Raw genomic sequence first — 17,421 nt, 5'->3', positions numbered from 1 at the left:
TTGTGATCTACACCTTAATAAATAGGTCTATCGACGTCATCATTGACAAAGACTTTGAACTAACAAGGTATCTTTAAAATCCTTACGACTGATAAAGTTCAATACTTGCAAACTTTTAAGTCACGTTACCATTGCTGGAAATAATGTAAAATTATATTATAATTCTCAGCTAGAATAGAAATTCCTATAATAACAATATAGACTCTCTCTTTTTTATCAAACTGCTCTTCGAAAGATCACGTTAACGGCTCAACTAGCACGCAACAGCAACTACTGAACTCCATATATTAACGAGCCGTTCCTATTAATACAAATAAATAAATAAGTAAAACAGAAAAAAAAGTAACATAGCGTCTCACTAATAACACCGGGCAGCCAGTGTCTGTTTCTAATAGGAAAGTGGTTTTCACGGCGAGAGTGTGATGATTTGTACTGCCGTGTTACGCTTCGCCTAATTGGCCGGTTCTTTAAGGTAATGCAATTGGGAGACGCGCAGGACTTAACGAGTAGGTTGTCAAAATAAATTTTAGATAGATTTATTGCCGCTGCTCTCGACTGTTGATTTATAGGTGTCGTTAAACTTAATAATGCTACGATAAATGTTCGATTCCAGAGGTACGCGTGTTAGGTACGTGTTCGGTAAAGGAGGACAGTTTATCAGATAAACAATTCTTCGCACAAAATGTTACTTAATGAAAGCTTCCACAACGATCGATCCAGACGTGCGAGACAATGATTAAACTGTGGATTTTGTACACTCACCCAGAGCGATACATTTTACGAAACAATATCATGCACTTGGACACAGTGAAATATTTATGTTAATGTATTCATTTATACGATATAACATATTGTACAGATACAGAAAGTTTATAAAATGTAACACGCAGTAGGTATACATGAAATTTATAAAACGTATTCATTCAACGATATTCATTGTAAATATTACTTCGTTAGATTGTGAAATATAATACATACTAAAAAATATATAAAATATAATACACAGTAAAAGTACATAAAATTGCTAAAATATAATACGTGGTAAAAATGTGAATATCGTATAACACGTTAGTAAAGTGAATTCTTCCATTATTAATTTCATGAAATAATTTACTATACTTGGTGTTATGTTCCACATATTTCTTTCTAAACGTGGTAACATTCGTAAGATTTAGCATCAAGTAACAAGTCGTTCAGAACCGATATCCATCGGCAGGATATTTGTTTGGCATTCGAAGCAGGCATTATGTTTATCCTTGCTCCATCAAATGTATTCCCGGATCCTGCATTCCTGCTCGACCTCTCGCGCGTCGGTACCAATAAAAATGTAAACCGGGACCGTTTGGGTGCGCGAAACTAGAAATAAATCGAGGAAAACGTCGCCAGAGGCGTAATCTAAGCGAGAACCAAGAGACAGAAGAAAGCAAAAGTAGAGTGGAGAACAGAGGATTAGAAAATAATGAATAAGATGCGAAACGGAGTAAAGAGAGAGAGAGAGAGAGGAAAGAGAACTTCAGGTGCGATAATCTACATATGAACCGTTCACTGCACAAATTGATCAACCCTTAAATGCCCCAAGTTTCAAATTTGATACCGGACTTGGTAAGTAATTAAGTAAGTAATTTATTTCAGAGGCCACTTTGATCGCATTTCTCAACTTTTTGTTTTATGAAGTCAATCGATTTGGGCAATGGACGGCTCATATTTAAGATTGAGTACCCTACATAAAACGAAATAAAAAGAAAAAGAATAAAGAGCTTTGGCCTCAGGGGCTGTAGCTATGTTTGATTGTAGCTATTTTTGATTGTAGCTACAGTACGGGTTTAGCGATCCCGAGGTACCCGAGCTACAGGGGTGCAAACCCCCAACAGTCATGAAAGGAATGTAATATAAAAAGTTAAGGATCGATGTAAACCAATGTAATTGGACATAGAGAAAAATAGACGCAATAATCAATACAAAACAGATTACGTGGCCCTGTAAAATAAAGAAGCGAACACGGATACAGAGGGACGAGATTGGAGTACTCGAGCAGGGTGCTTGAATTATTCATAAAAAGAATATACGCTTAAAAGGTAGGCCAGAGATAAGCAGTAGGCCTGCGCGTTGTCTGCAAAAGTGCATTAAAACCACCAATAAACTTCGCGTTCGCGTGGAATGCTAATAAATTATCCAGTGGCAATCCCCTTCCTATAAGATATTGGCGAATGAAAACGAATGCACGTGGAACGTGGCAAGATGGAGGAAACGACGACTCTCTCGATATATATGAACACGTAGGTAGCGACTAACAAGTTTACGTTTTAATCACTTGATCGATCGATCTTAATCGATGTCTCTTCCTTTCCCATAAATCTTTGAGGATCGTCGGCCTCTTCCACGATCACGGAGGTCTCCCGCGGCATACGCCTGCTTCTGTGCATCCTGTAGCTCCGCGATATGTTCACCAGCATTCCACGGATTCCCTCTGTCTAGCTCCCCGCGTTACCAGTAATTCTTTACAAATCACTGCTTTACAGCTGCCCGGTAATTCGAAAATGGTGACTTTGTAGATTAACGAAACTTGGTGGCGGGGAAGCGAATTAATGAGGATCCATGGAATTGATGGAGATAGAATCGCGGACGGCTGAAAGGGAACGTATTAGCCATAGATCACCTTTGACGCGAAAGTTTGTACTTGGGGAAAAGGAAAATGAACGCGGCGAAGGATTGCGAATTGAATGTCGAGAGCCCTGAGGAGCAACGATTAGGTTTGCAAAATGTGCAAGTTTCAGTGTTTGGTAAAGAAACTTATCGAAATTTTCTTTGCCGCATGTGAGAGAATATTCATGATTTTGAAGAAAGTAATTTTGTGTATTTTTACTATGTATTATATTAGATTTTATGTTCAGTTATTTAATGCATATGCTCTAGACACGATTCATAACGTGCATCGTTCTATATAAATGCATGATTTTATGAGTCGTGTCTAGAATACATGGACTTGGACAAAATGGAATATTAATATTATTGGGTGAATTCATTAACAATCACTTTTTAATTATTTCTCAATGTAGGAAGAGATTCTAATTAGAACTGAATGGGTAGAACAAGAGTCACTGTCAAGTATTTATAGGAATAATAATAAAGAATATCCTTGGAGTACGGTAACAAACATTTAAATAACAAAGTCGACTGTATGAGAAAATAATTTTAGTTCTATCGGAGGCAGTAGAGAGGAAATTTTAACAGCCTAAAAAATTCAACGAGTGCCCTAAAGTTTCCTGGTAACCATAGTCAATTTCATGGATATTTCTGCCAGTCACTCTGAACGAAGAGAGAAGGCTTGTATTCCAAGACATTTTTCTTTGATTCGAATAATGACACAATCCTGTGATTTTTATCTCGACCGTCGGTTCCTTTACCTTCTTCTTTCAGAAAATATCCGTAATGTTCTTCGAAAAGTATCATCTCATTCCCTTTGTCCTAAAATCAAGATGAAAGACTACGATGGAAAAGGTTCCTTAAGTGTACCCATTACTACTACAAATCTCGAACGCGATATAAAATTGTTTATAAATTCCAAAAGTGCGACTGGAATTTCCTAGCTAAAGTAATAGACTACTACACTACTAAGCTAATAGGTACCAATCATTATTAGCCGTCTTCTATTTAGAATTTTTCGTTACTCCAGCTTCATATTACCTACGAGACCTAATTTTCTTCCTCTTCTCAACTTATTAATTTCTTCATCGTAATACATTTAGTTTATACGTGTTATCAATTTTTTGTTTGGTAAACATTATAAGTTTATTTTCAAAATAACATTGCAAATGATAGATATAGTGTTGAAGTTGAAGTGTTTAATTCAATTTTTTCCTTTAAAAAAGCACCTATCTAAAATTTAATAAACGAACACGTAATACGTATACGAATTCTTTGTCATTGGGATTAAAATATTGTCGAGGGTACTTTTTTGAATATTCACCCTTACAAGTTATATCCGTCATTGACCCTCCATTCGTGTGTACGTATGTAAATCGAGGATGATATCATAAATATTCATCTCCCTCGTTATATTTATCCTTTCATCATTTCGTAGTAATACACAATAGCGATAAGGCGTAACGAACGATTTCCCTCTGTTACGTTCCATGAAAACTTAGCTCGAGTGTTGTGCAACGCTGCCAAAGAAGTGAAGGTACTTGTCGCAGAAATACTTATGTAATTCACTTCAAGCCCCTCGCGTTTCAGCTCATGTGCCCATGCAAGCATCACGCACAATGGGTACGGAAGGCTTCACGCAGACTCGTTCATTTTTACCGTCAACGTGTTTTCATGCAATTCAATTCGAAAAATTAACGCGTTGACAGTTACGATAAAAAAACATACAGGGTGTTTTGTATGGAGTGTTCGGACTGCCATTAAATTGTGGTTAATACTTTACTTTCGAGAATAATTAATACAATTCGTGTTTGCTTACACACAGCTTCAACAATTTTTTAATATTATCCGCAATATATTCGCTTTCTAATGAAAAAATATATACCCATCCATTAAGGAATTTTTAAAAATAAATTCTCGAACAAACCTCCTTAAATTTACGCCTACCGATGCAATAAAATGTGGACTGCTAATTGCTACATCATCAAAATTAATTTATCAATAATGTTTGCTTATATACCGCTTCAACAATTTTTTAATATTATCTGCAATGTATTCGCTTTCTAATGAAAAAATATATACCCATCCATTAAGGAATTTTTAAAAATAAATTCTCGAAGAAACCTCCTTAAATTTACGCCTACTGATGCAATAAAATGTGGACTTCTCATTGCTACATCGTCAAAATTAATTTATCAATAATGCTTATATACTGCTTCAAGAATTTGTTAATATTATCCGTAGTATATCCACTTGGTAATACAAAAGTCCGTGTATTATTAGTTCTTACTAAATAAATTCTCGAAGAAGCTCCTTTAGAATTTACACCCATTAATAAAATGAGAATGTATTCACTCGTAATTACTACATTATCGAAATCTCTGAAAACCGGTAGGTGGTCTTTTTCTGTGAATGATGCCTCCATTAGAGTATTATACTTTTCCCCTCGCTTATTCCCGGATTTTCCATCCCCATTGCGAACATTAAGCCACGAACGAGCGTTGGTAGGCGGTGCATGGCCAGGTACGTGGTAGCCAGAGGTGTAAAACGAGCGAATGCATACATCATGTGGCCATAATGCAATATCGGCCGGGCCCTGGTTGGGCCAGAGGCCCGACACGGTGCCCGTATGCCCGTGTAAGTATAAGTAATGCTTGTTATTTGCCGGGTATTAGTTTTTGCGCCCAGCTAACTTATCGTTCTCGTAAACTGGCGCACAATTACCTGTCTCTACTGTGCGCCAACGAAGAGGGATGCAACGATGCCTCGTGTCACTTCCACCACCACGAAAATTACATTTACGTTCTACTGACAATAAAACGACGACAAGACGAATGGTCCGACGGAATTACATCAAGATGAAAGGAGTAATTTGTTATCTAGAATATGGATTTATTCGCACTGTTTACTTTCTGATGGTAATTTTATTGCCTGTTCTATGGACCGTTTCATGCATCTTTAGAACCGACGTTTAAGTTTCGTTTGCTCGAGACGGCTACGTTGTTGTTAATCCCGTTTTATTGAATGGTTGAAATTAACGTTCGTGGATGTGTGCGAATGGGTAGTAAAGGGAATGATTTACGTTGAATCTGATCGTGATTAATACCGTCACGGTTAATTTCTCTTCGGACATGTGCGGAATTTTGGGAAATAAATCGAGGTACAATTTAGGCTACGCCTTGAACGAATTTCGAAATTCACGATATTTTTCAATTCTGTAGGGTAGAGTGATACCAGTGGTGGTTGCAATTATTCGAAATTGAGGCGAAAGTGTAACTTAGCGTACGGATATAATACATTTTATGAAAAAGTCGTTGTCATTGAATACTAAATGAAATACCTCAAATTAAATTCTCTAAAATCAAAGTTGACACTACAAAACATTCTTCTTCAAAGCTGTCCGCTCGCAGGTGTTACAGGAATGCCTGACTGTTTAGACTACGACTCGCGACACGGTGATTTACCGATTTTCACATTATTGTCTCCTGTAAGTGTCCATCGTGACAAATGTCGCCCTGTTACACGCATTCCGAGCAACTTCTGTGATAAAAAGAACACGTCAGCAATGAATAACTTGCGTTACGGTAACTGAAAATATGTGTATTAGGCGAAACGACCATAAATCTTCGACGGGTCCGGCAATAAATCATTTATCACCGTTCGATTGAATGACACAGTACATGGACAGTACAGTCTCTTCGACTTCAACGTTAAACGATACAATCGTGCTGACTTCAATTATCTATTTCGAACGTTAGGATTTTCTCTCTTCCTTCGTCCTACCTTAGTTCTTGTTCTACCTTTCTCTGTTCGCTTCTACGTTTCACCGTGTAACCATTTAGGATCCATGGCATTTCCGGTTAAGAAGTAGCAGCAGTTACGTATAACGGCCAGATAAGGACGATCGCCGAAAGAGCGGAGTTTATGGACGTGTATGTGTACTCACGGTTGGTCCAATTAAGACAACCCGGTAGCACAAGATCCCAACGATTCTGGAAGATTTATCCGGACCCGTTCGACGACCACACGCAAATCGATATACGCTGTGTAAGCTGTCCTTTGGGTCGAAAGGAACTGCTTCCATTTAGGGAGAATGAACGTGTCGGAAACTGAGGAATGCAATTGCTGCGTTAAAATACGGAGAAGTGACGTCAGATTCTGACTGTACTGAAATAATTTAAACGCGATTACGGATGATTCGAAATGATAATTATTTTGCGATCGTGTTTGTCGACTATTCTATTGCGATAATGAATCGCGGACGTGTCGAATGTTTAGAGTGATTAGCAATCAAATACGAGGAATTAGTTGGAAATATTTTCTAAAGAAATTAGAATTTTCCGAAAGTAAATAGATTGACGTAGAAATGTTAGATTGAATCAACTTTGTTTGTGTTTATCGATTTTCTTTTGCTTGGCTTGCGTAATTTTCACGTTTCACAATTTAAATAGAGTCACTTCATTGAAATTTTCGAGGATTTCGTAAACTTCCACATGTAGAATATGATCTTTTATCCAAATATCGTCAACATTGTACTCTTAGGAAAGCAATCCATAAATATTCTTTTTACAAACGTAATATAAGTTTCTTTCTTGCATATTTTTAATTATTTACACGCTCGCATTATTTTAATTCGGAGCAATCCCTTAAATTGATCTATTCACGATAACGCATACAATGCGAAATTCGGTCAGCCACTCTTTCATTAATTGGTCACGTTTGGATCGCTATTCAGGAGCACGTAATTGCGTGAAATTCGAATCTCCCTCGAGTAATGACTTATTCAACGATGCAGGAAGTCTATTCAACCGATTAGGTCGCGTGGAATACGCAGTGGCGTAGGAGATTCTTTTTTCTGGCTGATTGATTTGCATCGTGTCGACTGTTTTGAGTATTTGTGTGCGTGTGGATTAAATATTGGTGCATGTGTTGGCATCGGTGAGGTACTTTATTGTTGTTTGATGATTGAACAATTGAACGATCGATCGATCGAACGGTTGAACAGTAGCATGATTAAACGGTTAAGTTAGACTCAGATTTCTTCAGTTTTCTTCAGCTTTCTTCAGTCTTCCTCAGTTTTATTTAATTTTATTTAGTTTCGTGTGCCGGTCTTCCCCTTTTCCTACAGTTTCATTTTCTTTTCTCTAGTTTTCTTCAATTTTCATCAATTTTGCTCGTGTCTACCACTTTACTTTTATTCTCTTTCGTTTTCTTAGTCTGTCAAGTTCTTATCAGTTTTCTTCGCTCGTCACTCTCGATCTATTACGTCCTTTCCAACACGTGTTTCGTTAAGATTGCCTACAAACGAGTAGGTCGTAACCGAAAATGGCGCAACAGATTTATCGAGAACGAAGTCAAGGAAAAGCCATGCACGCAGAGAAGGACCTTCCTATATCTGGAAGAGTGTCGAAGGGCTCCTAATTCGTGGGAGAACGTTTCCAGGAGTGAAAACGCAGTGAAAGTACACCTGGCGCTTCCGTTTCACGCAATGCTTAGGGTTGGGGCGTGGAATAGCGCGAAAAATCCGGGAAATTCTCGCGCGGCTAGTGTTACGTCGTGTGACCACCCAGAAAGTCCGCACATAAATTCATCCACGACGGTGTTCGTGACAATCAAAGAAGAAAACGGCGATCACAATGCTGCGGGCTGCCCATTGGATGTTTACCGAGTTCAATTCTCATTGTCGCGAAGGCAACTGCATTGGTCAAGCCGTGGCGACTTGTCGTCGTTATACGGATTTTAGGAAAAGATACATTTTCGTAAAGCTGCTTCCAACTTCCTGTAGCATTGGTATTCGAGACGCGCTGCTAGGAATAAAACAAGGGTTCTATTTTCCTAGTTGCGAGCTGATTTGATTAGAGGTTAAACTCGTATAGTTGAAAGATTGGATCAGAATAATCTTCGCCTCGAGTGGTGAAAAAGTAGATGAAATAAATGAAAGGAAGACCAAGAAATGTAATGAATTGGCGGTTGTAAATTTGTTTATACTCTTTGCATAAAAAAATAGATTATAAGAATAATTATTTACGCATAAAGAATTGAGTAAGGAGTCGCTGTCAACTTTACACCAAATGAGAGACCGAATGAAAAACAACAGTAACGTTACAACTTGAGTTACATAACATATATCTATCTTCTGGTATCTCGAAAATATGTACAAGTAATCCTTATATTTTTTATTGATTTATTTATAATCACATGGCTTCATTTTACGGTATTAGCGCCTAGATAGTAACGATTAGATAGTTTAGCGAATATTTAGCGATTTAATACATACTTAAGGAGGTAATAGTTAATAATTACATCTAAAATTAAACGAGGCTCGTAATCTCTATATCTTTTTCTAAAAGTAATGTTTTCCTGCACGATGTTCTTTAATTGTTCATATCTAGCTTTGAGCGGGCAAAGTGTTTTCTTTTTTTTTTCCTGTCTGAATGTGACTGTTGTTAATGTTTACAATTTTCCCTCCTTTCCGTAGTTCGTAAATTTCCTCTTCCCTCCTCGTCCATCTGGCTTTCTCCCTTGCACTTTCGGGTGCGAATCTTTTTCTCAATCCTGTTACGCGACCGCGTTGTCGTTGGCCAGAAAATTCTATAAATGGTCGCTAAACCGTGTCTAATTCAGCGACAAATGGTTACATTGTGACTGCCTGTATTATGTCATTGAATGCCGATGGAAACTACATTTTAAAGGTTTACAAATAGAAAAGTCTGGATACCTAACCGTTCGAGTGATTTACGTGACAGAGAGAAAGATACGAAACTACTTTCGACGTGACGATTTGGAATCATTTCATTTTTTAAGTATGGCCATATTGACATTGCTAGAATTTCAAGATATTTTACGTTGATGCTTAATAATACTAAAACATTTTGAATTGCGATTCGATGCTTTTTAAAGTCCTTCTCTTGGAATGTCGAGAAAGGAGTGCGATGAAAAGGAATTTGGAAAGGAATTTGGAGTTTGTTAGGAGGAAATTCAATTTTTATTCAACATTATTAAACAATGTTCTCAATTTTTGATCGGGATTCAATGCCTTTTGCAAAGTTTTGAGTTTTCTTGGAATTTTGAAAAAGGATTAGGAGCACGATGAAAACGAAGAAGACATGATCATTCGCTGATCTTAAAGCTGATTATTAAGTAAATTGATTCAGAGTTATCTAGAGTTTATTATTTAGAGTTATTTAGAGTTATTTAGAGTTATTTAGAGTTACGAGTCGATAAAGTGCTTTGACATTAAAATTTAAAAAGCCTCAAAAAGTGGAGTTAATCAAGTTGGCTTGTGAACAGCTGAAATGTGCGCCGCTGACGCCAGTGAGACGCAGCCGCCATCGGGAGAAACACGCGGGAACCTGTCCAGGACAGACTGGTAGATAAGCAACTGCAAGATAAGATACGCTAATTGAGAGATCTTAATTGGAGGCTGCACGGACCCTCTCGGGTCTTTTCCTCTGGCGGACATACCGCCGCCGTCATGGTCATTTCGTTCAGGTCTTCGTGAATCTTTTCAAATTTCTACAAAGACCGTGAATCTGTTTATAATCAGTCTTCGGTGCCTTCGCGTTCAATCATTTTTAATTCCAGTCTAAATAGATATATTCACTCGGTTATTTCGTTACGTTAAAGTAACAAGCTTCATAAAACACACGACAACTCGTTTAAAATGTCGGAAATGTCGGTGCACTAGTAGACACTAGTACTACTAGTAGATACTAGCGATATGATTGTTGTGAATGTTACGATTCACGTTGGCGATTACAGCGTTTCTTGTTATAATTTATGATTGTGGCCATGGATAATTGTAATGACCAATTGATTGGCGTCTGTAATAATCTGTGACTGTGATCATGACAATTTAATATCGAGACCATAGATGAACGATTGACGATTGTGCTAATCGTGATGATTGTAATTATCATCTATTCATATCAAGAATATGCGAGAGAATATCCATGACTTAATTGCATCTCTCCATTTTCTCTTCGTCAGAGAGTTAGGCAATCGCCTGAAGGACGAAACAAAGCTATCGATAATAGAAGCAAACATCTGAGAAATAAAAAGTTGCACGGCTCTTCTTCATAAATAAATTCTCTTCTTCATAGTTGGTTTACTTCGAAGTGGAATTACTTTCCACGTCTAATAACTGTATACATATACCCGGTACGCGTTCGAGACTACTGGATGCTGCGTCCGTCTGCAAAGCGTTGATACAAAATCCAAGGCCGCCGTGGCGAGTTTCACGCGAGTAAAGGTGTCTCGCGGCACGAATCTTCTATTCTTCTTTCGTTGATAACATCTGGCCGAGTGTACGTTTCACGTGGATCTGTTCCCCGGCTATGAGACACCGAGTTTCGTCCAGATGAAAGGGGATCGTAAAGCAGGTATTATCCCGTAAGATAAAATTTCCGGTGGCGGAGCACGAAAACGGCCGACGAAGGTAATCTTGGGATCTCGATGCGGGAACCTAGGGTACCGGGGAACTTGGCTTCCCAACACGCCGCGGTCGGTGAATCCAGGGTTAGAGGGGGCACCGAGGGCCGAGGTGGGCCGAAAGAGAAAAAGGGTAGAGGAACGAGCGTAAAGAGGGTGAAAACTTAACGGCTACGGCCGAGTCCCAGACTCGTGATTTCTAGATCAAACACTCGAGAGCGTTAAGAAGGAAGTTGGGAAGGGGTGCTTATTTGAGTCGAGAGAAAAAAGGTGTCAACGAGCTGCTAGAAGGGATCGAAATTGGAGGACCCACTATTTTTTTGGCTGCCCTCTGTCTCGTTCTTCTGTGTGTGTCCCCCCCCCCCCCTCCCCCCTCCCCCCATCCACCCTCTTTGCTCGTACTGTGCCGATCCTTCTCTTCGGGAGACCCCAAGGAATCGAAGGGGAAGGCGGAGGGGCGCGAGCGAGGGGATTTTTTGACATTATTTAAGGAGCCCTCCAGAACTCACTGTCGGGGAAATCAACGGTTGGAATTGGAGTAGCGGCGGGAGTGGGCCTTCTATCTGCATCTTCCGCCCTCTTTTGTACATACGTGGAAGAACGTAATACCTTTTGTACCGTCACGGTAAATAGAGAACCGACTGGTTCCCGCACGATCCGATAACCACGGGGCTTGTTTGATTTTAGCTTTCTACCTCGAGTGATTTCAACGGATTTGCACCTCGATGGACGCCCAAGTACCTACAGAGTCCAACGATTCCATTCGCGGGAAGATTAGGTGGCGGTCGATCGAATCTTGTACACGTTAAATTTACCGAACGCTTTCGTTGTTCGATTATAACTTCGTTTCTTACGGTACGCTGACGAGTGGAATGTTTTACGTACATCACAATCGTCGGTCGTAATTGGCCATTATAATTGTTATTCGTCACAAATTAATCGCGATATTCGCGACAGTCGGTCTTTCATCTTACGTTTCGTTTATTCGAATGCGGGTAAACTATTATGAACAAATTGCAGTTATAAAACTATAGTCATAAATGATTGCGTTTAAAGAGGCACAGAATTAATTTTTATTGATTGTATTCGTTTAAAGGAATTCAATTTAAATGAAAGATCGATTAATTGCGTGCAGATTTATTGGACATTCTTATAATAATAAAAGAGATCAATTACGAAGATCCAACTATCTCTGAATTGACATAGAATAGTTATAGAATGAATAAAAACTATAGCCTAAATATTTTACCGGATTGGTCTACCGACACAAACAAGAAATAAAAGTATATTACGTATTTACTCTAGTTTTTAATTTTTTTTTTAAACAAACAATTATATCCTTCGCGTCAATTAGATATTTATTGAATTTCTAATTTTCTAGACGAAAACGCAATAGTAAAAAATAGTAATCGTCTACCTCGCGCAACGATTACCAGAAAGGAAGGGGAGTAACAGAAATAAATACGAATAGATGTAGCAGTGTATGAGCGTGTATTTGACAGTGTTTTTCCTCTCTCGTACGGCGGCACACATTATTAGAATTCGCAGTACGTATGCGATTTAAGGTGGAATGTTATATTATTGCTAATTGCTGCCGGGTGTGCTGGACTCGCTGCAATTCGCTATTTCACAACAAAATCACCGGCAATATCTGATAATTGAAACGCAGCGTCGTAATCGGTAAAACGGCAATTTTCACTCGGTTCAATTTACGAAGATCGTTAAAACGTCAATGTATCGGCGAATTGTTCGCTGTTTCCGATAGAAAACTGTCCGATATTAGTTGTCGGAAATCGTGGGTATTTAGTTATCGGATATTAGAAGGCAAATTGAATTTTACAAAATTGACATTTGTACGAGCGCAGCACATCCGGGTTACATCGACACATCGATTTAATGGGTAAACGGGTGGGCCTCTATGTTACAACGCGAATTACAATGTAGAATATCATCATCCTCGTATCGCCATAATCGTCGTCGTCGTTTCATTATACAACAATCATCGTAATAATTAATTATTATTATTATCATCGTTTTCATCGTGGTACGCCTAAGACAAGTCGGTATTAAATATCTTACAATACACATCGTCTTCCATATATTTATTTATATATATATATATATAATATTTATATATATAATATTTATACTTTACCTTTTTTTTTCTTTACTCATTACGTATACTATCTATTTATAGGGTAGTCAGATTCGTCTCTCGTGTTTCATTCGTTTCTTTCGCCGTTCTCGGTTTGTCGACAATGAAAAAAGTACAAATAAAAAGTAGAAGGAGAAAAAAACCAAAGACGGCCGTTCGGTGCTCAATGTCAGGTCACGATTAAGGGGGTTTTTTTTTTGGTGGAGGGGGGTGGCGAATACGTCCGAACACTTTGTGCTTTCTTTTTCACACCGCTTTTTAAAAAATGTCGTTCGCTAAAACACAACTAGATTTAGGTACATTGAAGTATGAATGATCCGTAGAAAAAACGCGAAGTCCCATAATTTATAAAAAACTAAACTCGGTGACTTGACGTCGAGCAGACGTGATGAGAAATATGGCGAGAAATCAGTTCCGTCGGGAATCGCTGGCGATCTATCGCGGTAATCGACGCGCGACGCCTTATCGCTCGTCGACGTGGCGAACTTCTAGCCCGTCGCGGTCCCGCGTGTCGGGCCGGGCTCGACGGAACCACACCGTGACCAGAATGTCTGGACCGCGTAGGGGCTAAAAACGGTCTGCATCATTTTCAATGTTAATTGTAACAAACGTTCGCCGTGATTCTCGAGACGCGTCGTTGCACGACATACACATACAAAAAAACGAGTAGGTTAACTTTTAGAGATGGCTGTTACAACATCATATTACGTTACAATACATTTTACGCGTTATAGTAGTTTCCTGTTACTCGGTTACAAGCGTCGGGGTTTAGGTATTCCCTTCCTCGATGCTCGGCTGCTGAGATTTTCGTTCTGTTCCTTAACCCTTTGCGCTCGAGTAGGCGACACTCGATCCCCACTGGGCTTTAGTCGAGTGGCGAGCGAAGGGGCGACAATCTTTCTTTACGGCGGATTTCCGTGAATCTCGAAGGGTTGATAGGAATGAATAGATTCCTATTAGGCGTCGCTTTAACTTCGAAACGACACGACTGGACGCTGCGACCGTCGCGTTGCTTCGATAGCTTCCTAATGGGTTCTCGATAGTCCACGAAGAGGTTTCTGAGCTCTTCGCGTGTACTTTTAAAAAGTGTTAAACGTTACAGCTTGAAATTGTAACGAGATCTTTTATTTAAATTTTTACAACGTTTCCAGGGTTAGATCACGTTCGACAATTGCGTTGGAGAGTCGTTTGTAAAGTTTTTAATGTTTCCTTAGTAGAGTCTTATACAAATGATTCGATGATTCGTGGACACGAAGAAGAATACAGAAGGTAACGTTGACGAGTTTTTCTTTTTTAAGATGCAGAGATACCGTAGAGTATTCAGATAAAATGTTTCTTTACGTTATCTGTACAGATCATTATACGTAAGAAGTGCAAAGAAGTCAAATATTCGAAAAATCTTCGCCGGTTCACCTTAACGAAACTATCGTCGAGCGCAGAGGGTTAATTATTGTAGTTAGACCTGCGTATACCACGTACCGATGGACGAAACTATGAAAGAAACAAGAAATTTATACACCTAGCTGTTGATTTACATGGAAAATTGGTTCCTTGGAATTTTCTATAACTCTAAATCATGGATTTTCGTACACAAAACCGTGAATCAGAAGATGGAGATACTGTGTATAATTCAGGAAGTTATTTTATTAAATTCGTTTATTTGAATGTAAAGCAAAATACAAATGAATAACAAAAGGGTATCAGTCCATCCGTGAAACAACAGATTTATAAAGCTATATTTTATAATTTCAATTTTCGTTTCTATAGATATGACTTTTCTTCTCGCTTCTATTCTTTTTTATTAACGTTAAAATTGAATCGAATTACAAAAATGCCGAAGACATTATACTCGTTCGTCGTTGACCATTAAATATAAATTTTAAAAATTTCGTTTGCTAAAGACGTACTGCCCTAAACAATACGAACGTTTTCTGAGTACGAAAAACCGTTTGTACATCTTTTAGGTTTAACGTGAGCGTTAACAAACAAATAGCACTAAATACGTGGGCAGTATAAATTTTTAAAACAGTTTCTATTTTGAGAAATTGGTTACTTTAGAAACCGTGTAAATCGAAGGTTAGGTGTACTTCGAGACTCTTATCTCGCTAAGTGATAATGCCACGAGATTGGAGATAAAAGTCACAACAACGTGTTGAATTTTTTTCCAAACGGTAGACGTTTAACCCTTCGCGGTTCTCTGTCGAGTGAGGCTCGACAAAAATGTACCGAAATAAAAAAGTCTCGTTAGCAAAGGGTTAAATAAATAATAATTAAACCGCTAAAATCGGCTTACACAATCTTCCGTAACAGCATCTCTGATTCGTCGAACGGAACGTGGCTTCTCTATAGTAACTTGCTGTCTAATTCTTCTCAGCGGCACACGTAAACATCGTACAAGGTGGGAGTAGGGCCTCTACGCACTGCCACTCGTACGAAAACGAAATTAACTAATCAGGTATTGAGTATTCTCGGATTTAAGACTGAAGACGTGAGAAACAGACGGGGGAGTAATGTATGCGAAATTTGTCTCCTAATTTTCAGATTTATTTGAATACATTGTAAAATATATTTCGTTTAGAAATGAAATTTTCGACACTAGATGAATATGGAAGGGAAGAAAGGAAAAATTATGAATAGATCGATAGAATCGTGATAGAGTTCACGTAATGAAGGAGGGAATGAGCGAAGGGTCTAAAATGAGACACAGTGGGTCAAAAAAGTATTTGTACACGTCAATTTGTTGGAGATACCTGTAAAGAAGTAGCGCATTGATGTATTGTATATTTTTTATTGCTAAGGAACAAAAGCATAGCTCTTGTATAACTCGTCTAAACAGTTTATCTCGATACTTCGCTTCGATACATTCATTGAAATTTTGTAGAGAACTTGTGGGTATATTTTAGACTTGAAGATTAGAAGAAAACGTATAAATCGCTCTTAGAAAGGAAGAAAGAAGAAGAGATTTTTCAGCAATTTTTAAACAATTTTCGTTCTCTTTTTATAATTTTCAAACGGTAAATTATCAAAATTTCCGCGTGAAAAGATGATTTCTGTGTATAATGAAGCACCGAGTTACGTACTTTATGCAAATGTACTACTTCTATATGCAGGCAGTTATTTAAAAAAAAATAAAAAATAAAAAAAAAAGGAAAAAAAAAAATTGGGAGTGCAAATACTTGTTCGATTCACCGTAAGTGGGGAATGAGTAAAATAAAAGAGAGCAGCGCACATTTCCATACACGTACGAGGAAAAGGTCTTTTTCTCGGGCGGTTTGGTTTCCGTAGTATCTAAATATGATTTCAATAAATAAGCTACCTAGGGAGCGATTTCTTTTTGGGAGGATAGGGGTAGGCGCTCCTTGCGTGGCGAGTCTGCGTAAACGAAATGGCTCAGGGGTTGGTTCCGAATCCTAACCATGGCGTGCACACGACATCACCGAAATTGGAAATAAATGAGAAATAAAGCTACACGCCTGAGAAACCCGAACCCCTTGGTTCCATTCGCCGAGTCGCCACCGCGTCCTATACTCGTGTTCCTAACCTAGTAATACAGTCTGCGATAGCGTCCTAAGGATTAAGTTCATTAACGATCATTGTAATATATTACACACACTCACACGCGTCCAGAGGTAAATACATACGCACGCGAAAATGCACACAAATACTTAAGCTCGTACACGAACACGCAGTTTATGCCAATACTCTCAGTAGGTACTATCTCACTTTCATTCCTATCAGAAAATAGACTTCTGTGTAATGATAACGCTCGACGCGGCAAAATCGCGGTAGAAAGTAACCGGTATTTCAAGAATATCACGTATAAAATGCTCAGAGATCCCAGAGATTATTTGTTCATCCGTTTCTAAAGATTGTTTTGAATAGGTTTACTAAAAATATATTATTCTTGCTTCCTGTGAATGTGTGTACCGATTCTCCGTGAAAAAGGTTCCTCCGTCTGTATCCGTGTCTCAGTGTACGCAATTATGTTTGTGTACGTGTGCGTTTGTTCGTGTATGTATCCGTTTAGTGTGTCATACGTGTCTGTGTCTGTGTCTCTGTCTGTGTCTGTGTCTGTGACTCTGTCTGTGCCTGTGTCTGTGTCTCTGTCTGTGTATGTATGTATGTATGTATGTATGTATGTATGTATGTATGTATGTATGTATGTATGTATGTATGTATGTATGTATGTATGT

At 38.5% G+C, this 17,421-nt stretch overlaps 1 long non-coding RNA gene across 2 annotated transcripts in view; it reads left to right on the top strand.

Annotated features, from left to right (window-relative positions):
• Positions 1-17,421, top strand: part of LOC128889874 (uncharacterized) — a 172,548-nt gene that overhangs the window by 32,474 nt on the left and 122,653 nt on the right. The gene's annotated exons all lie outside the window — the stretch shown is intronic.

Source organism: Hylaeus anthracinus, unplaced genomic scaffold (genome assembly GCF_026225885.1).
Source record: "Hylaeus anthracinus isolate JK02 unplaced genomic scaffold, UHH_iyHylAnth1.0_haploid 11997, whole genome shotgun sequence".
Taxonomy (NCBI): domain Eukaryota; kingdom Metazoa; phylum Arthropoda; class Insecta; order Hymenoptera; family Colletidae; genus Hylaeus; species Hylaeus anthracinus.
Note: the sequence above shows the minus strand (reverse complement) of the source record. Positions and strands in the feature narration are given on the sequence as shown.